Here is a 22,439-nt window from a genome sequence, read left to right on the forward strand (position 1 = left end):
TCTTGGACTGGATGTCATTTTAAAATTTGTATTAACTGTATTATTTTATTTTTTATTGGTCTGCCGCTGTTGAAAATAAAAACAAGAAACAGCAACTGATCTATCACCACAGACCATTTGAAAGCACTGAAATATGTAACACGAAAATCAAGAAATCAAGAAATTTCACTAACGGGAAAGGACTTGTAGATGGAAAAAATGGTTACAACACATCAGGTGCGAAGAGGCTATAGGAATCAATTCATATAAATCAACAAAGGTGGGCAGAAAACCGTGAACACTTTACGTGAGGATTTCTCATGCCACATCGACACGTGAGAACCGGTCAGCCTCTCGGTCTTCAGGGACATGAACGCTAAAATCACCAGGAGGGCCCCGTCAGCAGATCAGCAAACGCTGAAAAGTCCCACAACCCTAGAGGAGCTCGGGTGGGGGTGGTGGCAGGCACCCTCCGAAAACCCCGCGGCGGGGAGAGCACCCCCCCACTCCGGGCATCTAAATGTCCGCACGCTCCCATCGATCGCCCCAGAACGGTAGTCCTGGGCGCCCACGCGAACGCTCCTGCGAGACCCACATAACCCCACGTGACTAGGTGGGATGCGTCCGGCAGCGCCCATTTAGGCTGCCTAGTGCACACAAGCAAAGCTCCCCTCCCGCAGGTCCAACGGATAAAGGGAGGTGCTTTCACCTGTACAAGAGTGAGAACGGGGACGACCAGCAGCTACAGCTTCAACCACCCCCCCACCCCTCCCTGCACAGCTCGCAGGGGGCGCGCCCCGGGTCCCCTGGGCAGCTGCAGGGCGGTGCAAGGAGACTCCCCCAGAAATTTAGTAACCCTCCTGCGGGGGAATCCTTCCATCCACCAAGCCAGCTTCCCCAAAGTATCCAGATAACCTGGGGACAAGGAGCCCCCCCCACCGCGCCCAAGGGGTCTTGGGTTGGAGGAGCCCACCAGGTCAAGGAATGACAGTGAGTCTGGCATGGGTACAGGAAGAGGGGTTCTGAGTCCAAGGTGGGCCTGGAGGCAGTGGGGTCTGCTGCTGGGAAGATTCCCGAAGGGCTGGCCCTGAAGTGGAAAGGAAGGGGACGAGGTGGTGGTGGTGGGGGGTCCTGCAGACACGTAGGACCCTGGGGAATAGGGGTCTGCAGAGGCAGGCACTCAGACAATGTGTGTGCACCCCTGGGTTCCAGGCTACTGGCCTGGCTGTCCTGACGGCCTCTGCTTTTAAGAGCATTTGGTCCTGCGAAACCTGCTCTTGGTGTTCCTGCTGGTTGATCTGGTGCCCAGGATCCCTCCACCCCCACCCCAGCTCCTCCTGGGCTAAGGGAGCTCTCTTTTTCAAAATGTCTCCAGTGCCTGCTGCTTTTCCTTGCCCAGGACCTGGGGTTGATGGGGGCCCCTGAGATACTCAGGTTCTTGTATCTTCATTCTTGTTCTGTTCCTCCCTCAGAGGAGCTGCCCATTAGGGCTGGGTTTAAACCCCCCATCCCTGCTGGTGCTGGGACTCTCCTCTCATCTCTGCCCTGCAGTCCTCACCCCTCTCTCTGATGAGTCTTGCAACCATGGAGTAACGGACCCCCTCATCACTGAGCAGCAGCTGCTGAGTGTGTGCCCTGTGTTGTCCTATATCACCTTAATGTGGTCTCATCAGTCTTTGATGGCTCCCTTGCTTTCCGGTGCAAGACGACCCAGTCTCATTTTGTACATTTTTAGCCCTAGACCTGGAATTAGCCCATTTCCCTAGTAAAGGGTATCTAGAGAGCACAGCCTGACTTTTAGTGTTACTCGTTACTTGATGGTCATTGCTTCTAGGCCTTTCAGTGGACAGAGCCAGGATCCATGTATTTTTAAAGAGAAAAATACCACATGAGTTCAAACTGCTATTTCTGATTCATTTTCAAGATTGCAGGATTTTTACTTAACTTCCTTGATTTTATACTGTTATCATTTTTGTGCTGAAAATTATGGTACCTAATGATGGCAACACAGTCATTTAATAAAAATATCAATACTAATAACATAACTACTGAATGCAGTTTATGATTTCTTTCCTTTTTTATTGTCCATAGAATATCTCCTCCTTGGGAAGTAGAGTCAAAGCACTGTGTTTTAAAGCCACTTCAAGTAATTGTTTTCTTTATGTGGTTATGCCACATGCTTTATACGCAGTTAAGGCTCCTTCATTTAGGTGTGCTTTCACATTTTAAGGGATTGTTTGTTTTTCTTTTGTGACTAAACTTTAAAAGTTTATGTAAGACATTTACAGTCCAAAATAAAAAGCATTTAACAAGTTACATCCACAGAAGTCTGGTTTTTATAGCGATCACTCTTTCTTTTTTCTTTCAATAACCATTTAAAAATATTGGTTTTTGGTTTATCCTTCCATTGTGTCTTATGGTACTATAAATAAATGATCTATCTATGTGTCTCTCTATCCAGTTTCCCCCTTTTGTTACATAAAAGGTATTGTATTATAACCGTTACCCTCTCGCTTACTACCTTCACCTTATTTCTTCTCCATATTGGCACATAGATTTCTCATTGCTAATTCTAGGGGCTCAGTCCTCCATTGTGTGGCTGAAACAGTTTATTCAGCCAGATCCCTGCACTGGTTTAAGACTTAACAGTGATTTTTCCCTTATAATTTCTACCTTTCAAGCTGTTTTAATAATTTTTTTGAAGTGAAGAATTCAAATAAAAAACACTCCCCCATGGTTTACCTTAAAGTCTTTTTTTTTAAAAATTTTATTTAAATTCCAGTTAGTTCACATATAGTGTAATATTAGTTTCCGGTGTACAGTATAGTGATTCAACATTTCCATACAACACCCAGTGCTCATCACAAGTGAGTTCCTTAATCTGAATCACCTATTTCACCCATGCCCCACCCACCTCCCCTCTGATAACCATGGGTTTATTCTCTACAGTCAAGAGTCTGTTTCTTGGTTTGTCTCTCTCTCTTTTTTCCCCCCTACATTCGTTTGTTTTGTTTGTTTACTATTCTACGATCCAGCAATTATGCTACTAGGTATTGACCCAAAGAATACAAAAATACTAATTCAAAGGGATACATGTACCCTGATGTTTACAGCACCAAATTATGGAAATAGCCCAAGTGTCCGTTGACTAATGAAAGGATAAAGAAGATGTGGTGTGTATGTATATAATATATATTATATAACACATATAATATATAGTATATTATATCACACATACAATGGAATATTATTCAGCCATAAAAAGAATGAAATCTTGCCATTTGCAACAACATGGATGGAGCTAGAGGGTATTATGCTAAGTGAAATAAGTCAGTCCGAGAAAGACAAACACCATATGACTTCACTGTTATGTGGAGTTTAAGAGACAAAACAAATGAGTATCTTAAAATTTTCGATTTTCATTTGTCAGAGTTCCTTAAATGCAATATTTAAAAGACTCTGAGGGTGCACGAGGCATTTCCTATTGCCATCACAGGAGAATGCCCCTGCTGGGGTTGTCACGTGTGACCCTAGCCCTCATGCAAGCATCTCTCACTGCTATGGGGAGCCTGTCTCCTGGTGGTGGAGTCTTTTACTATCCTGCCTTCCACTGCTGGATGGATACAGTGAAAACATACTGCTGAGCCAAATTAGGGACTTGTAGAAGGCACAAAGTTTTATGAAGCAGTCAAACTTGACTGGCAAAATGCTATGTGCAACAGAGTAAGCAACTTGAATGTTAAAACCATAAGGCCAGGATGGGGTGTGATTGTACTGGACAAGTTCAGTGTGAAGGCAGAGCTCCTGACCATCCCACAATACTGCCAGGACACATTTTTTTTTTTTTTAAGGAAAAACCACCCCTCCACCCCAAACAATACTTGCTACTTTCTCTGCTCTGATGATTAAAATTAATCAAGTCTTTAGCTCTAAGTTGGAGTTTATAGGCAATATAAGGGATAAAGAAACAAATGAAATGATAGCACAAAGAAACAATCAGATAAGTCCAGAAGGTGGGACGGTCTACATAACAACCGGCTGGATATCCTCAACAGGTCAATATTGTAGATCAAAAGAAGACACAGGGTACCAAGAGCAAGGGGAATGTTCTCAATTAGCCCTGTGAAGTAGAATTTTCTGTGATGATGAACATGTTCTATCACATAGGTGTGATCATTGGGCACCACAAGTTTGGCTGCTGAGACTGAGGAGCTGCGTTTTTCATATTACCTCATCTTTATTACTTATTTATTTTTGATATTCTAGATAGCTTCACGTGGCCAGTGTCCACTATTTTGGACAGTGCAATATCCAGAGTAAAAGATACCTTGAAGTCATAGCAGCTGCATGCAAGGAGTGCTTCTTGATTGGATCTTTTATTTTTTTTAAATTTTTTTAACATTTATTAATTTTTGAGAGAGAGAGAGAGTGAGTGAGAGAGAGAGAGAGATACAGAGCTCAAGCAGGGGTGAAGCAGGCTCCAGGCTCTGAGCTCTCAGCACAGAGCCCAACATGAGGCTGGAACCCATGAACTGTGAGATCATGACCTGAGCCAAAGTTGGACGCCTAACCAACCCAGCCACCCAGGCACCCTGGATCTTTTCTTTTTTATTATTAAAGTGTAGTTGACATAAATGTTATATTAGTTTCAGGTGTACAACATAGTGACTTGACAATTCTGTGCACCATGCAATGCTCACCACCATAAGTGTAGTCACCATCTGTCACCATCCAATGTTATTACAATATTATTGACTATATTTCCTGTGCTGTAGTTTTCATCTCTGTGGCTTATTTTTTTTTTTAATGTTTATTTATTTTTGAGAGAGAGAGAGAGAGCACATGCAAGCAGGGGAGGGGCAGAGAGAGGGGATGGGTAGAAAATTCGAAGCAAACTCTGCACTGACCGCAGAGCCTGATTTGGGGCTCAACCTCAAGAACTGTGAGATCATGACTGAGCCCTTAAAAGACTGAGCCACCCAGGCGCCCCGTGACTTATTTATTTTATAACTGAAAGTTTATGCCTCTTAATCCTTTTCACCTCTTTTGCCCATCACAGTCCCCTCTGCCCCCGGCCTGGCAACTGCCATTTTGTTCTTTGTATTTATGATTCTGTTTTTGTTTTTGTTTGATTTGGTTCCACATGTAAGTGAAATTACATGATATTTGTTTTTCTCTGACTGACTTATTTCACTTAGCTAATGCCTTCCAGGTCCATCCATATTGTCACAAATAACAAAATCTCATTCTTTTTCTATGACTAATTGTATATATGATTGGATATATGATTGGATATTTATTTGAACAAACCAACCATAAAACAGTTTTGGGGGGATATTTGAGGGGAAATTTAAATGTGTTCTGGGTATTAGATAACATTAGGAAAATTTTTTAATGTTTATTTATTTTTATATTAAATATAATTTATTGTCAAATTGGTTTCCATACAACACCCAGTGCTCATCCCAACAGGTGCCCTGCTCAATGACCATCACCCACTTTCCCCTCTCCCCCACCCCCTGTCAACCCTCAGTTTGTTCTCAGTATTTAAGAGTCTCTTATAACATAAGGAAATTTTTGTTGATTTTCTTAGGTGTGATAATAACATTGTGTCTATATAGGTTAATGTCATTTAAAAAAGATTCACGTTGAAATGTCACAATACCTGTTAAAATACTTTAGCCAACACACACACACACACACACACACACACACACACATAGAGAGAGAGAGTTAATTATTAAATCTAGGCAATGGATATATCGAGTTTTGTTACACCATTCTCTTTCCTGCTTTGCTTGAAATTTTTTATAATATAAAGTAAAAATAATCCACAGAAGTAAGGGGCCATTATACTTATAAACCAGTTTTGTTTTTTTTTTAAAGATATGGTGAAATAGTATTGTTTTGATAATTTTTAGTTTATTTTTTTAAAATAACTTCTAAATATAAGCTTTTCTCCCTATTATTTCCTATGAATTTTAGTTTCTGCTTTAAGCAGATTTACCTTCAGTGGACTTTTTTTTTTTTTTTTTTTTCCTGCCAGTATCTTTGGTAACCTGGATGAAGTTGCTCACAACCTTTATAAGAATTCTAAAAAAAAAAAAAATGTCCCTTTGAAAATGAAAGTGGAAGAATTCATTTGAAATCAAAGCCAGAGCTGAAGGTCTAAATTTGGGCATTTCTTAGTCACTGCCAGCTGGCCGATCCAGGCCATTTCCTCCAGGCCTCACACGTGCCCTCTCTTCTGGAGATGCCGGGTTCCAGGCTGATCTCCCTACCGCTGTGCAGTGCGCGGGGTTCCGGGACTTCCTGTCTGTCATACGGGGCTCCCAGGTCTCCCAGGAGGTGGTCAGGAGTAAGGCAGCTGAAGTTGTGGACCCCAAAGCAGGCGAGGCTGTATTTGAGAGGCCCTGGAGCAGGAGAAATACTGGGTGTGCCTGCGGTGTCTCCAAAGCTTCCTGCATCCCCCCAATTCGCTGGGAGCGCTTTGGAAACGAAGCCCACTGAAGGAATGCACAAGAGGAGATTAAGGGGCTGGAGGATTCTGGATGGCTCCGGGAGCGGCCAAAGCGGTGGTCAGCATAGCCCAGAATGACTAAATGGTCTGAGCAAAGAGGATGGCATGTGAGTTTGAAGAGGCTGTTTTGGTGAGTGAATAGTTTAACTTCCAAGCAATTTATTGGCTGCAAGGCCTTGGGCCAGCTGTATTTTGGGCAAAGGAACGAACCAATTGTCGCCTTACTCCAGCCTCCACTGGAGGCTCCAGTCAACCCACTGCTCGGGAGCTATTTGGTGTAGTTACCGTGTATATATGCAGATTTCACATTTCTTTCAATCTCTAACTTGACCCGCTCCTCAGCTTTGACTAGGAATACCCAGTTGCTTACCTGGCTGTTATCAGATTCCTCAAAGGCACCCTGGATCTGACCCACCACATAAGACAAAATGCCTGGCTTGAGGCCCCCCTCCGCCCCCCAAACCTGCTTCTCCTTCAACGAGAAGCATCCTTTTCCACCCAGAAGCTGGGAGTTGTTTGGACCTCCTTCCTCCTCCTCTTTTTCCCTCTCAGAGCTGATCCTAACCAAGCCTGATCAGTTTCACCTCTATTGCCAGATGGCATACACTCGCCCAATTTTGTAACGGGAGCTAACATGAGCTCACTCCTTGGTGAGTCATAGAAACTATACCAGGTGAGTGGGCACACAAAGGAAATTTTATTTGCAGCAAATAAGATCACAGGGAATAATTTCCGAAGCCACGACTCCCTGGGCAAGGGTGGATAGGTTCCTTTTATGTACCATCAGGATGAATATTTGAAAAGGAGATCCTTGTCATGGTATGTAAAGAGGGGCACAAGGTCATGCATGCCCCTTAAGGAAACACGCCTATATATACATTGCATGTTATGTAAATGGGGTTCATGTCCTCCTTGGGCAGAGATAAAGAAAGCAGGTGTTGTGGTAAAGCAGTTGTGGGTCATTCTAGAGGTCACTCTATAGTCCATCTGCGCAGGTGTGAATCGGGGGGGTTATACTAGAACTGATTTGGGTGGTCTGGGCTGGAGGGAGTTCTTGTCAGGGCAGTTGCTATCACTGGAAGGCTGGTTTTACTTTCCAGTGGCCTGAGTTAAGAGATAAGGTGGAAAAGGAAAATGTGAGACAAAGATCGGTGAGTACAAGCAGGTGGGCCATAAATTTTGGGACTTGGGGTCTAGCAGGTGACAATTTCAGTCCCCTGAAATCTTTCAAAGACACGGATGTCCTGATAGCATGCCTCCACTTACAATTCTGCAGTAACTGTCCGTTGCCCTTGGGATTAAAAACCATATTCAGTAATAGGGCCTTCAGGACCAATCACGTCTAACCTTTACCCACCTCTCCTGCCTTCTCTTGTCCCACTCTCTGCTCTGACTCTAGTTCCACTGAGGAAAATGGGCTTGGCCAAGAATGGGTTGTTTGGTACCAGCCTTGTGGAGCATAGACCTCAAAAGAGAGTCTGTCCTGTTGATTATCTCAAATCTACAGCTTGGAAACAGGGCATCTGCCATTAGTGGGAACAGTGGGTTTTGAGAAACCAAACTGGCTCATTTTAGCTGCGAAGTTGCCTCCTTTTGTGTGCCATTCATAATTACAGAGGGACAACAGGAGCAAGCTGGGATGCCTGGCCCCTCTGCGTGTAGGGGGACATCTTCCTCTACACTGTGGCTTTTGCTCTTACAGATAACCCAGCAGGGAAGAGCCAAGGTGGGCAGGGCTGTGCCATGTGGGGGCTGGAGGGAGACGTGGGTTTGTAAATTAATACGTGTATTAGGTCCCTGTAGAAATTATATCCACTCCTTAGAGAGTTCAAAATGAAAGTAGATTTGTTTTAGGAAGCCACTAAATTACACACGTTAGTCCTGCTACTGTGTCTGGCCGATTACAAATACTAGCTCTTTGAAGGGAAAAGCTTCGAGCTGGGAGGAAGCCTGGACCAGTGGGTGGGGTCATTTGCATAAATCCCACAGTCACTGGCTTGGACTGGTCCTTTCTCTTATCTTTAATCCTTTGTGTTTTCTACTTCTCTCTCTCAGCTTTTAAGTCATTGTCTCTTTTCTCCCTTTCTCTCCCTTCCTATCTGCTCTCCCAAGGCTGACTTAATTTCTTTGGGTTCCGGTTGATTTGCACAATACAACTCAGCAGGAAATGCTTATCTGGCACTAGGGTGAGGGGAGTGAGGGCATTGCCTTGGCTGCAAAATTTAGAAGGCCAAAAAACCCTGAGGAATCAAGATACAGAATATTTTAATGCAATATTTAAAAAAAGAAAACAGGGGCAAAATCCATCATGAGCAAAATATCATTTTAAATAATTTTAAATAATAAATTTTAAATAAAGACAGGATTGGGGCCGAATCATATTGGCCTCTAAGGCAAAAAAAAAAAAAAAAAAATCAGTATTATTGATCTGTTGTTTCTAATGAAAATTTTGGTATTTTGTCTATCATGATTTTTGTGTTTTTTTCTTTTTTGCATTAAATCTGCCACAGGGAGGAGCTAGAGCTGAAATTCCATGAGGACTTCCATCCCATTACTATTGGATGTGTTTCGGTAAAAGAGCTGGATCCCAGAATAAACCATGCATTTCACACTACAAGGGCAGAGGGAGAACAAGGTCAAGACACAAGGGCTGCTGGGGTGGTGGAGGCAAGAGAAGCCTGGCCTTTAAAGATGGGAGGTGAGAAGGGGAGCTGAAGGTGGGCATCCTCCCCGTGTGTGTGTTGGGGGTGGGTGGTGCTCGGCACTTGCTCAGGGCTGAGAGGTGCAGACCATGTGTGGACAAACTTGGCTTTCACTTCGTGACAGTGGAGAGTGAATGTCTCGAGGTGTTCGGCTGTCATCGTTTTGGGAGCACCTGCTCTGTGCCAAGCCCCCTGGGGGCCCTGCAGCCAGAGGACAGGACCCTCTGGTCTATCAGGAGCCCACAAGGTAGCTGGGGAGGTAGGGTCTGGGGAAGCATCCACTCCACAGCCCTCTTTTGGGAGGCTAGAGAGCTGTCCTCTCCCACACTCTCCCTCAACCACTAAAATCTCTGCTGGGATTTTCTTCCTGTCTGAGACTGGCAGCGAACCCTGGAGAGGGCACAGAGAATGAAGTCGATGGTGGCGTGCTTGCTCCCGGAGGCCTCTTCTGGGGGTCTTTCCCTCTGGAGCCCTCTCGGATAAATAGAGCCTTTGCTGGCATGTGCAGGGTGGGTCTGTGAATTACGACAGGAAGTCCTCAGGTGGAGGGCTCGGGAGAGCCCCCTATCACTGTGGCTGATGTTAAGCAGGGCGGGTACCCACCCCTCACACCTTGGAAACCACTTTTGGACAGAGTGTGATCTGCACACACAGGAAAACGGCCCTGACATGGGTTGGAGACTGCCTGCAGATGGGTTGACAAAGGTCCCCAGGTCAGTAGGTCGGTACAGTCGGGAGTGGTGTCCAATGGGCTCAGGACAGAGCAGCCTGCCCTGAGTCTAAGTGGGGTCTGCTCCTATGGGGTCCTCTTGTCTGGCCCTGGCTTTGTGCTGGGAGGGACTGAGGCAGCTTCCCCTGTGCTTGTGACCCACTCAAAGACTCTGTCCCCACAGGTCCTCAGAGTTCCTTTGTTGTCCCTGGGAAGGCCACCCCACCATTGTCTTTCCCTCCAGACTCTCATACCTGGAGGCCAGCAGAGAACTCTGGACCTCCCCAGCCATACTACAGAGCACAGCACTGCAGAGCCCAGCCTTCAGCTGTAGCTCCTGTTCCACTGGAAACAGACTCTGAGGAGGTACGCAGGTACAGGACGTTTATTTGGGAATAGGTCCCAAAGGGAAGCAGGAGAGAGGGGATAGGGCAGATTGAGACAGGGAAAGAGACAAAACTAATATCAGGTAGGATCTGGAGGTTGCCATTGGATGTAATTGGGTCCCTTCTAAGGATTATCCACTGGAAGATCAGGAGCTGGAAAGGACATTTGCTACTTCTGTCCCCCACTGGTTGGGGTCCCCAGGGGCATTAATAATGGATTTTTGCAAAGGTGGACAGACACAGAGTGGCTCCTGCTCACTTTTTCTTTTCTCTTTTAATTGAAGTAAAACTGGTATAAAAATTATATGTTTCAAGTATACGACATAATTTGACATCCATCTGTATACATTACTAAGTGATTGCCACCAAAAGTCCAGTTACCGTCTGTCACCATACTTCACTCATTTTCATCACCCCCTTCACTCATTCTGCTCATCTCCAATCCTTTTCCCTTCTGGTAACTGTCCATCTGTTCTCTGTATCTATGAGTTTGTTTTCATATTGTTTAGTTTGTTCATTTGTGTCATTAGAGTCCACATATGAGTGAAATCATAGTTTTTGTCTTTCTTTCTGACTTATTTCACTTAGTACCATACCTTCAAAGACATGATATCATGTGGCTCAAAGCATCCATCTCTCTGATCATGATTGGTCTTTCGGGGTGGCTAGCCCCCATCCCAAAACTATCTTGTGGCCACCAGGAGTTAACTTGTCAGCATAAACTCTCAGGGCCTACCACGAATAGTCAAGATACAACTAGTGCTCAGGAAATCCCAAGGATTTAGAGGTTACCTCCCAAGAACCAAAGACAAAGACCAGTCAAATTCTTTATTATTCAACATATGCCAATTCTGATTTGTTGGTGGTGACTGCTCTGAGAATTGTGTTAAGAAAGATCCTGAGGTTAGATTCAGGTTCAGTAGAGGAGAGTGTCACGGTGGATGAAGACAGTGGGAGCACTTATATCCTCTCTTTGACATCCCTGCATAGTTAGCGTTTTCAGAAAGAGAGGCAGTTTTGTAGACACTGGAATACTTTATAATTTGTCTAAATAGTTGGTTAATACAGACTGGAGGAAACACTTGGATGTAGAGTTTTGCAACAGAGAGGAGAGAAGCCCTTTTCAATGGTGACAACAATGTTGATTTCCATCTTTTAAGTGCCTTTTAGGTTCCAGAAACGGATAGGTGCCTTATATGTGTTCTCTCATTTAATCCTCATAGTGTCCCTGTAAACATCTTTTTTTAAAAATTAAATTATAGTTGGCACACAATGTTTATCCATTTCAGGTGTGCAATATAGTGATTGGACAAGTCTATATGTCATGCTGTGCTCCCTACAAGTATAGCTATCACCTGTCACCATACAACACTATTACAATACATTGACTGTATTCCCAATGCTGTGCCTTTTATTCCTGTGACATTCATTCCATAACTGGAAGCCTGTGCCTTCCACTCCCCCTCACCCATTTTGTCCATCTCCCTACCTCTTTCCCCTCTGGCAACCATCAGTTTGTTCTATTTATGGGTCTATTTCTGCCTTTTGTTTGTTTTGTTTTTTAGATTCCACATAAAAGTGGAATCATATGGTATTTGTCTTTGTCTGACTTATTTCACTTAGCATAATAACCTGTAGGTCCATCCACATTGTTGCAAGTGGCACAATTTCATTCTTTTTCATGGGATAGTAATATTCCATTGTACATAAGCACTGTTTTTTTTTTTTTTTATTTCCGTTTTGCTTGACAACCAATCTGAGACTCAGAGAGACATTGAGTAGCTTCCCTAAGGCCACATGGTTATGCAGTCTATATTCTGGTCACATCACTGATTGGTCTTACTGGCAAACTTCTGCAAGCTACAGGCATGAGACTGGTCAACAGTCTAAGGAGCATAAGTGGAGGGTTACTCTGTCATACACAGTGTTCTAAATATGAGGAGATAGACCCAAGCCTTACAGGGGCCAAGAGAAAGAAGAGCTCAGGCTGAGCTGGTTATCAGAGAGGGCTTCCTGGAGGAAGCAGAACATGAGGAGAACCCTGGAAGGGGAAAGGTGGTTGGTGTTTGGATAGGAAGAGAGTATGGGATGAGCATTCTGGAAGAGGGCCAGCCTGGGGTAAGTAAAGAATCACATGGGTGCCAGGGAGGACCAGGTCAGTGGTGGCCTGAAGGTGGTGGAGGGGCTTAGACCAGAAGCATGAGCTGTAGAAGGCCACAGAAAGCTGCAGAGCAGGACAGTGGAACAGTCCAACCATTCCTGGGGGCTGCTCTGCTCAGATAAGGGGCTTATAGATTGCAGACAAAAGTCTTGGTTTATGCCCATTTCCCAGGGGAGAAACTGAAGCTCAGAGAAATGCTTGGGTTCACCTCAGGTCATCCAGGAGGAGATGAAGGAGCCCAAACTGGGGGTCAGATCTCTGGGCACAGAGCTGTGCCTTAACTGCTATGTGAGCTGCCTCCCAAGTCCCTGTGTGAGTGTGGGAAGACCCGCCTTGTGGCAGGGTGCACGGTCAGGAGAGAGCCAGAGAACCGGAGGAAGCCCAGGAGGCCTATCAGGGCAGAGCAGAGGCACTGTAGAGGCTGAAGGTGGACAGGCATGCTGAAAGCACTGCTCAGAACATGGGACGAAGAGGAGAGAGGCTCTAATGAGGGCTTTCACAAAGACCCTAATGTTTTCATAGCGTCCCGCAAACATGCCAGTTAGTCCCCAAGTGCCTGCCCGCCTGTGCCCTTTCTCATGAGGGAGCTGAGTCCTCTGACAGCCGGTACTTCTGAACTGCAAGCATGGGTTTACTTTCAGCTGCCTGCCTAGTTGTTAACTGCGATGAATGCTAGACAGGCCACTGTTTACATGGGATGATATTAGAATAAATCCCACACGGGGCTTGCAGTGTGGCCCAGAGGAGGAATCAGCTGAAAGGATAACAAAGTTTGGGGGTCCACAGGTTGATGTGGTGGGCAAATCCGAGCCCCAACAACCCTGAGCCCGCCCCCCAACCCTGGAGAAGCTGTCCATCCCAGCTTTAATATTCTACCAGGGTGGAGTGACTTCTTGAGGTCTTCATGAACAACTGCTTAAACCCTCTGTGGAGGAAGGTGTTTTGCTGCTAGTAGCAAAAATGTCTGGTCAAGAAGCTTACCTAGCATGGGGGGCTGATTGGCTCAGGCATAGGCTCAGATCCTCAGCCCCACATCCATCCTGTGCTATTCTCTCAGCTCTGACTTCTTCGTGTGGGGACCGCCCTCAGGCTGGGAGCACATTTCAGCCTTTGTGTCTGTGCTCACAGTGTCTAGAGGAAGAAAGACCATTTTCCTTCCTTCCTTCCTTCCTTCCTTCCTTCCTTCCTTCCTTCCTCCAACAGATATTTATTGGGTACCTACTGCATGAACTATACTATTCTAGGTATTGGAGTTAAATCAGTGAACAAAACAGGTAAGGAAAGCTTGCCCATGAAGCTCTTATTCTAGCTGGCAGGGGTGGGGCAGATGGCAGTAACTGGGGTAAGTCAATCTATTATGTGGGTGTCAGAAAGTGATAAGAAGAAGACAAGAGAAAGGGATGACAGGGTGTGGGACTCTGCAGGGTAATTAGGCTTCATTGAGAAGTTTTCAGAAGGAAGAGGGATGTTCTGGAAGCCAGTGAAGAGAAAATTCAAAGGAGGAATTAGCTGACGTGTCTGGTGCTGCCCAGCAGACAGGGAGGAGGAGGATGGAGGTCAGATTTAGCACATCAGGTGTTGTGACATTGACAAAGGCAGCGTGAGTGGGGTGGTGGGCTCAGAAACCCTAATGAATGGGTGTAAGAGGGAGGGGAAAAGAGAGAGCTGGGATGAGAGATTCTTAGCTGATGGGATTAATCCAGAAGAGGGAAATTTTTGGTGTAAGAGAGAAAGAATTATGGTGGCTCTTTCTTAAGAATAAGAAAACTAGCCCAGAAAGCTCTAGTAGCCCCTCTCTCACAGTTGGGCCATATGTCTATGCCTTGTGGTGTGGAGGCTATATTTGGTTAGGACCATATTCCTGAGCCAGTTATTGAAGAGGGTGGTTGGGGTACCTTTACACCACCTGAGGCTCCACTCCTGGAACCAGGGAGCAGGTCAGCTTCCCTTGAATCATGGGGGTTGGATGCTGGCTATCTGAATGAAAGTCAGTCAAGAAGGGTAAGATGGATACAGAGGAGGGAGCTGTTAGTGTCCACCGGGATCTGTTTCCCTGCTACCAACACCCCTCACACCTATGCCTTCAAATACATTCATACCCAGGGGAGACTCCCCAAAGGGAGTCAAGGCTGAGATGTCACCTCCGGCACCCTGTGCCAGAACTTCAGTATCTGGACACTCATCCACTGGGTTTAAATGGAATGCCTTCTGGTGCAGCCACTATGTCTTCCAGCCCTGGAACACCCGGTGTGCAATGGCAGAGTAAGGACAGGATGTCTGTTAAGAACAAAAACCACCTGTTGGTGAAGGGGAGCATAGGAATGTGCTCACAGCTGTCACGGGTCCACAGTGCACACAGGACTGGAGAGGGATGGTAAGGCTCCTGTTCAGTGCCCCCTGAGGGTCTCTGTGGCCACTAACTTCTGTGAAGTCTGGGGTCCAGGCTCTGTGGGACTCCATCAGCAGGCTGCAATGCTGCCCACTTCCTGCTGGCTTGGAGATTACATGGGGCATAAGTGGTCACAGGTTGTGGTCAGCCAGGTGCAGTCTCTCATCTATTTGCTTTGGGCTGTTCTCACAGTCAGAGATCTTGTCTGGTTATAATCTTTGAGTCTGGCAGTTTCTGCCTCCTCATGACAAGCCATTGTCCTTGGACCAGAGCTTTTTAGACTTGAGCCTGTATCACAGTTGTCTGGAGGGTTTATTAGAACACAGGTTTCAGATCCAGTAGGTCTGGAGTAGGAACATGAGAATTTCTTAGAGCTGCTGATGCTGATGGTCCAGGGACATACTTTGAGAACCAAGTTGGATCTAACTTTAAAGGCTTGTACCTTCGTCGTGGTCTCTAGGTTTTGTGTGTGTGTGTGTGTGTGTGTGTGTGTGTCCTGTACTCCACTGCTGCATCCCAGAGACAACTTTGCAGTGAAAGTTCCTGTGATCTGGCTGGAAATGCTCATTGGGGGTGCACCAAGGGGCAGCGCACAGGATGGTCTTTGCCCCAGCTTTGTCTCCTGCGAATAAGCCTTTCTCCTTTGTCTCGTGTGAATAAGCCTTTCTCCATTTCCACCTGAGACAAAGAATTCATCTTTTACAGTCCTGCAGGCTTCAAATTAGAGAACTCTGGTCCTGTGCTGCCCCTGGGCAACTGCTTTCCTAAGAGATGTCTGGCAGAGATGATGACCAACCCCACGTGAATCCCTTATTCAGAGAGTGCTGCATGGAAAAGCTTGGGCTCTCCCCGCTGTCCCCCATGCAGGATAGAGAGGGACAACTCCCCACTCCTGAGGGGAGAAAGGAGTGGGCTCATAAAGAGGCAAATATCTCTTCTGCAGACTTTATCTCATTCAGTCTTCTTAAGGACCAGTGTGAGGGTGGAATTGGGCTTCTCTTTACAGAGGGGTAAAGTGAAGTTTCAAGCAGTCACAATACTTGTCCAGGGACATTCAGCTAGGCAGTGGGAAGCTGGGATGTGAGCACAGACAGTGTTTTTTTTCAGCCTGCTCTCAATTACCATGCCTCACCAACTCCTAGTCTCATTGGATTGGGGCTGTTGTTTTTTCGAACCAGAAACCAAGTTCAACCAACTTCCCCACAAATGTAAGGGTTCAGGGATGCTCCACAGAGCTATGGGGCAGGAAGTGTACCCAAGCCTCAGTACACCTGGAACTGAGTCTGGATGTAGTCAGGCACCAGGGTCCCACCTGCCAACCCTGGAGCAGCACATGGCTTTCCTCCCTCTACCCCCACCTCGTGCCCCCCCGCCCCTTGGCCTTCTCTACTCCTCCAGACACAGAAAAACATGGCTGCTGAGCCCAAATTTGACTCTTCTCCTAGGAATGCTCCTCGTGGAAACCGAGTAGAGAGGTTAAGCTGTGTACTAAATAAAATATTTGAGTTAGAGAATTCTGGAACCACTTTACTTGGATTTCAAACTCAGGGCTACCATTTACTAGCTGTACCACTTGAGCATGTTATGTCACTTCTCTGACAAAATGATGAAGATGGTAGCATTCACTCACAGGGTCAGTGTGAGGAGTAAACAAGTTACTCCATTCAGAACACTTAGAACCTGGCACATGGCAAGTATTTGAGTAGTGTTAATGAATCTTCTTCCACCTCTTGCCATTGTTGCTCTCTCTGAATTCCAGTGAGAGTTTCTGGGAACCAGACTTTGACTGGTCCAACTTATGTTGGCCTGTATATTTGGTATAATTGGTCCAATCGGCTGTGCAAAAGCCTGTGCTGGGGTGCCACCTATGAGGATGGGAAGGGGCAAGGAAGACAGGTGGACCTCTGGAAAACAGGAGTGTCTTGATGGGCATTCTAAAGGTTTCTCTCAAATCTAGGGTGACCACCAATCCCCATTTGCCTGGAACTGAGTGGTTTTCTGGGAAATGAGACTTTCAGTGCTAAAATTACAAAGGTCCTAAGCAGACCAGGAAGGTTGGTCATCCTATAAGTCAGAACTGATTTCAGTGACTCTCAGGTGGGGGCAATGTACCCAGCATGATATGTGTTGAGACCCTCTTCTGAAATCTTTGGAGATGCTCTTCTGAAAAGATAGATGAGGCAGTTTTGGAAATATTTTGTGATTTGTCTGGATTGCTCCCAAAGTTTGCTTTCATCATCCCTCTGCCTTCCCACTTTCCAGCCCTGCCCCTTGCTGGCCACTGATGTCCCTTAGATTTTCCAATGCTCCCAGTTTCTTAGCTGTTGCTCAATATCATGGCCATTACTCAGAAGGTGTTTCCTACATCCCAAGCCTCTCCTTCCTCTGACCTGCCATGGCAAATGAAACTCGATTATTTCCTCCTTTGGTTTAATGCACTCAGACTGAATTAAAATTCAAGTGTTTTATGGAAGACAGAGTCCATTAAGCTGTTATGGCTCATTAGAGTCTTAGCCTGGATAACTTCATTGGATTAGTCAGTCCCTGAAGCAGTACCCCAGCCTGGGACACAGAAACTTATGCTTGGAAGAGAGAAGGGAAGACTACAGTGTGAGGCTGCACCAGGTAGAAAAGGACCCTGGCCATGCTGAGGCAAGAATGAGCCCCAGGGGTGTGGAGGCAAGTTACTTTCTTCTCAAGTCAGCGTCCAGTCTGTGCTGAATTGGAGGTGCTTGCTTTTCCACTACCCATGGGAAACTGGCTCAGAATTGTGAGCAACTTTTCAAAGAGCTAGAAAGAAGATGATAAGGCCGAGAACAGTCTAGGTCCAGAGCTTGGTGTGGATTTTCTGAATGAGTCTCTAAGAAAAACTGGCTTTCAGAACCTTATTCAGAACCTTATTCTTTTCTGAGCCTCATTCCTTTTTTTCAATGTCCATACATGGTGGGTGGGGGGCACTGGGACATTAAGAGGGGAATTATGTGATACATTCGCTCACCTACTGTTGGAGCTGAATTTAAGCAAACTGACACTTTGAAAATAAGCTTATAAGCTTATTAAATAAGCTTATTAAATAAGAAAAAAGATAGAGGACTCAAATTACTAAACTCAGAAATGAAAATGGGACTACTATTGCCAATTCTATAGATATAAAAAGGATTGTGAGAGTGTGTTATGAACAATGGTAAGCCAAAATATTGGATCACCTAGATGAAATAGACAGATTCCTAGAAACACAGAACCTACCTAGATGGAATCATGAAGAAACAGAATATCTGAATAAACCTATAACTCATAAGAACATTATATTAGTAATCAAAAGCTTCCTAGCAAAGAAAAGTCTTGGATCTGATGGCTTTATTGGCAAATTCTACCAAACATTTAAAGAATAAATAGTAGCAACACTTCTCCAATTTCTCAACAAATTGTAAAGGAGAAAACACTTCCTAACTTATTCTAGGCCAGAATTTTGCTGATGACAAAGTTGACAAAGACACCACGAGAAAGAAAACTACAGACCAATATCCCTATGAGCACTGATGCAAAAATCCTCAACAAAATACTAGCAAATTGAATTTAGTTGCATATTGAAAGGAATACACACCATGATTAAATGGGATTTATGCAAGGATGCTTTAGCGGATTAGCTTGATCAATATAATATGCTACATTAACAGAATGAAGCAAAGAGAAACACATGACCACCTCAACTGAATCAGAAAAAGCACTTGACGAAATCCAACATTCTTTCATGATAAAACACTCAAAAAACCAGGAATAGAAAGAAACTATCTGAACATAATAAAATCCATATATGAAAACCCCTTCGCTAACATCATATTCAATGGCGAAAGACAGAAAGCTTTTCCTCTAAGATCAGGAGTCAAGACAAGGAAGTCCACTATTACCACTTTTATTCAACATAGTACTGAAAGTTCTAGCCAGAGAAATTAGGCAAGAAGAAGAACTAAAGGACATCCACATGGAAAGGAAGAAATAAAATTATTTCTGTCTCCAGAGTATGTAATTAGGTAGTGGAAAACTCCAAAGACCTTACAAAAAACTATTAGAACAAACATACAAATCCAACAAAGTAAGAGGTACAAAATGAACATGCAAAAATCAGTGGCATTGTTATACACTGACATGAACAATTTTAAAAGAAAATTAAGTCAGTTCCATTTACAATAGCATCAAAAATAATAAAATACTCAAGGAAGTGAAAAACTTGTACAATATGCATCAGAAAATATTGCTGACAGAAATTAAAGAAGGCTTGAATAAATGGAAAAACATCATATGTTCATGGATTGGAAGACTTAATATTGCTAAGGTGTCAATACTTTCCAAAGTGATATATAGACTCAATGTAATCTCTATCAAATTCTCAATGATGTTTTTGGCGGAAATAAAAAAATGCATCTTAGAATTCAAATGGGGGGCATCTGGGTGGTTCAGTCATGTGAGCATCTGACTCTTTGATTTTGGCTCAGGTCATGATCCCAGGGTTGTGGGGTCAAGCCCTACATTGGTTCCATGCTGAGCATGGCGTCCACTTAAGATTCTCTCTCTCTCTCTCTCTCTCTCTCTCTCTCTTTTCTCTCTCTCTCCCTCTCTCTCTCTCTTTCCCTCTGCCCCTCTCCCCAGCTCATGGGCTCTCTTTCTAAAAAATTTTAAAAAAATTCCAGTGGCATCTCAGGGTACCATGAATAGTGAAAACAATCTTGAAAAAGAGGAACAAATTTGGAATACTCACACTTTTTGATTTCAAAACCTATTACAAAGCTACAATAATCAAAACTGTGCAGTACTGACATAAAAGACAGATATATACAGACCAATGGAATAGAATAGAGAGCCCAGAAATAAATCCTTGCATATGATCAAATGATTTTTGACAGTTTTTTCCTCCTTTGTTGTGTTAATATGGTGATTTATTTTTAAAAAAATTCTTAACGTTTATTTATTATTGAGAGAGAGAGACAGAGCATGAGCGTGGGAGGGGCAGAGAGAGAGGGAGACATAGAATCTGAAGCAGGCTCCAGTCTCCAAGCTGCCAGCACAGAGCCCAACGCGGGGCTCAAACTCATAAACCATGAGATCATGACCTGAGCCGAAGTTGGAAACTTAACCGACTGAGCCGCCCAGGAACCCCTATGGTGATTTATTTTTTAATGTTACCCCAAATTTGTATTCCTGTGCTAAACTGTACTTGTTTGTGGTTGTTAAAATATGTCTGTGAATTATGCTGACTTTGTGAAATGGGTTGGAAAGTATTTCTTCTCTTTTCTGAAATAGCTTTCTTTTGTAAGATTTGATAGAATTCACCAGGGAAGCCATCTAGGTCTGGAGATTTCTTTTTGGAAAGGTTTTTAATGACAAAACATTGTTAAAAACAGAAATAAATCTATTCAGATTTTCTTTTTTTTTTCTTTCTTAGTTGGTTATGATGGTTTGTATCTTTCTAGGAATTCGACACTTAATCTAAGTTGTCAAATTTATTGTCATGGAGGTTTTTTTAGTATTTCTTTTTTTTAAATATTTTGTTAAAGCTTATTTATTTATTTTTTGAGAGAGATAGAGAGTGAGCGTGGGAGGGGCAGAGAGAGAGGGGGAGACAGAGAATCCCAAGCAGACTCCACGATGTCAGTGCAGGGCCTGACGCAGAGCTTGGACTCACAAACTGTGAGATCGTGACCTGAGCTGAAACCAATAGTTGGACACTTAACCTGAGTCATCCAGGTGCCACTATAGTATTTCTTTACTATCCTTTCTGTGTCTGTAGCATCAGTAGTGGTATCTACTCTTCTATTACTGATGTCCATATATTGTGTTTTCTTTCCTTTCTTCATCTTGATTAGCCTAGCCAAGGGCTTACTGATTTTCTTAATCTTTTCAAAGAATCAACTTATAGTTGTATTTATTTTCTCTTTTGGTTGTTCATTTTTCTGTTCCTATTGGTTTTATGTTTACATTTGTTATTTTGTTGTGTCCACTTATTCTGAGTTTAATTTATACTTCCTTTTTAGTTTTAAGAGTGGAATCTTAGCTCCTTGATTTTAAGTATTTTTTCTTTTCTAGGATAAGGTCATAAGCTGTGTTCCATAAATATTGATATTTCATATTTTTATTATTAATTGGCTTATTTAATTAGAGATTTTCCAGAAAATATAAAAAATAAAAAAAAATAAAATTCAAATGGAACCTCAAGGTACCATGAATAGCCAAAACAATCTTGGAAAAGAGGAACAAAATTTCTGTCAGCATACATACTTTGTATGATTTCGATCTTTTTGAAATCTCTTGGGACATATGGTCTATTCTGGCAGAAGTTCCAAGTATACTTGACAATGTAGTGTGTTGGTTGTAGTGTTCAATAAATGTCAACTAGGTAAGAAAGTCATTCTCAGCAGGGGACATTTGGTGATGTCAGGAGACATTTTTGGTGTCATACCTGAGAAAGAGTCCTGCTGGTATTTAGTGGGTAGAAGCCAGGAATGTTACTAAACGTCCTACCATGTACAGGACAGTCCCCACAACAAAGAATTACCTGGTCCACAATGTTAATAGTGCTGAGGTTGAGAATCTCTGGGTTACATTGTTGAAGTACTGTTTAAATCTCTACATGCTTTTTTTTGCTATTTTGTCTAATAATAGTTTTATCAATTGTGAGAAGTGTTAAGATCTACAACTACCATTGTAGATTCGTCTATTTCTCCATTTATTCTGTCCATTTTTGCGTCCTGTATTTTGATGCTCTGTTACTAAGTGTAGACAAGTTTATGATTATTATGCTTTCTTGATAAGTTGTCTCTTTTATTATTATGAATAATCTTTATTTCTGGTAATTCTTATACCCAACGGAAAGATATAAAAATAACCCTATATAAACATGTAAGTATTTAATAAGTGAGGTGAGATTGTACCTTGAAGCAGAATAGGGAGATGGAGAGGTAGGGAAAGGAAGGCATCAATTCAGGGTGTTCTCAGGTATGGAAGCATCTGGGCAGATACAGCCTGCTCTGTTTCTAGCCTGTCGTACCATCCAAATACCCCGTCGTCATAATTTGTGTGGCTTAGGAAGCCTTCATGGGTGATAGGCAGAGACCACGCCTTTCTTCTTATTTACACTTGTTTTGGCTATGTTGTTCCCTTACTTTTCCGTGTGAATTTTAGGGCTTTTTGTGTCAGATTCCATGACTCGCTCCACTAGTTTAAACGAGGCAAAACTTTCACATTTTTTATGTATAGATAAGAAATTCTGTGGACTTAAAGATTTTATTTAAAAAAATTATGTAAGCAAAGGAAGGAGAAAGTAGAAAAATGGTCATTTTCTGCCTTAATTAAAAAAAACCCAAATATTTATCTTTTAGAAATAAAAATTTTGAATATTTAAATATTATTACAAGGGAAAATAAATTATTAAAAAAGACAAGGGATCATAATCACATATTTGGGAGGCAAAGTTAGTTTCATAGACCATAGTGATAATTTCTGAAGTCCAGTTATACTATGCTAAAAAGAAGAAAAAGTAAGGGTATTTAATGACACTTTTCTGCACCTGTTGGGAAAGAGGCAAAATTTGCTTCTTAT

Source organism: Prionailurus bengalensis, chromosome C1 (genome assembly GCF_016509475.1).
Source record: "Prionailurus bengalensis isolate Pbe53 chromosome C1, Fcat_Pben_1.1_paternal_pri, whole genome shotgun sequence".
Taxonomy (NCBI): Eukaryota; Metazoa; Chordata; class Mammalia; order Carnivora; family Felidae; genus Prionailurus; species Prionailurus bengalensis.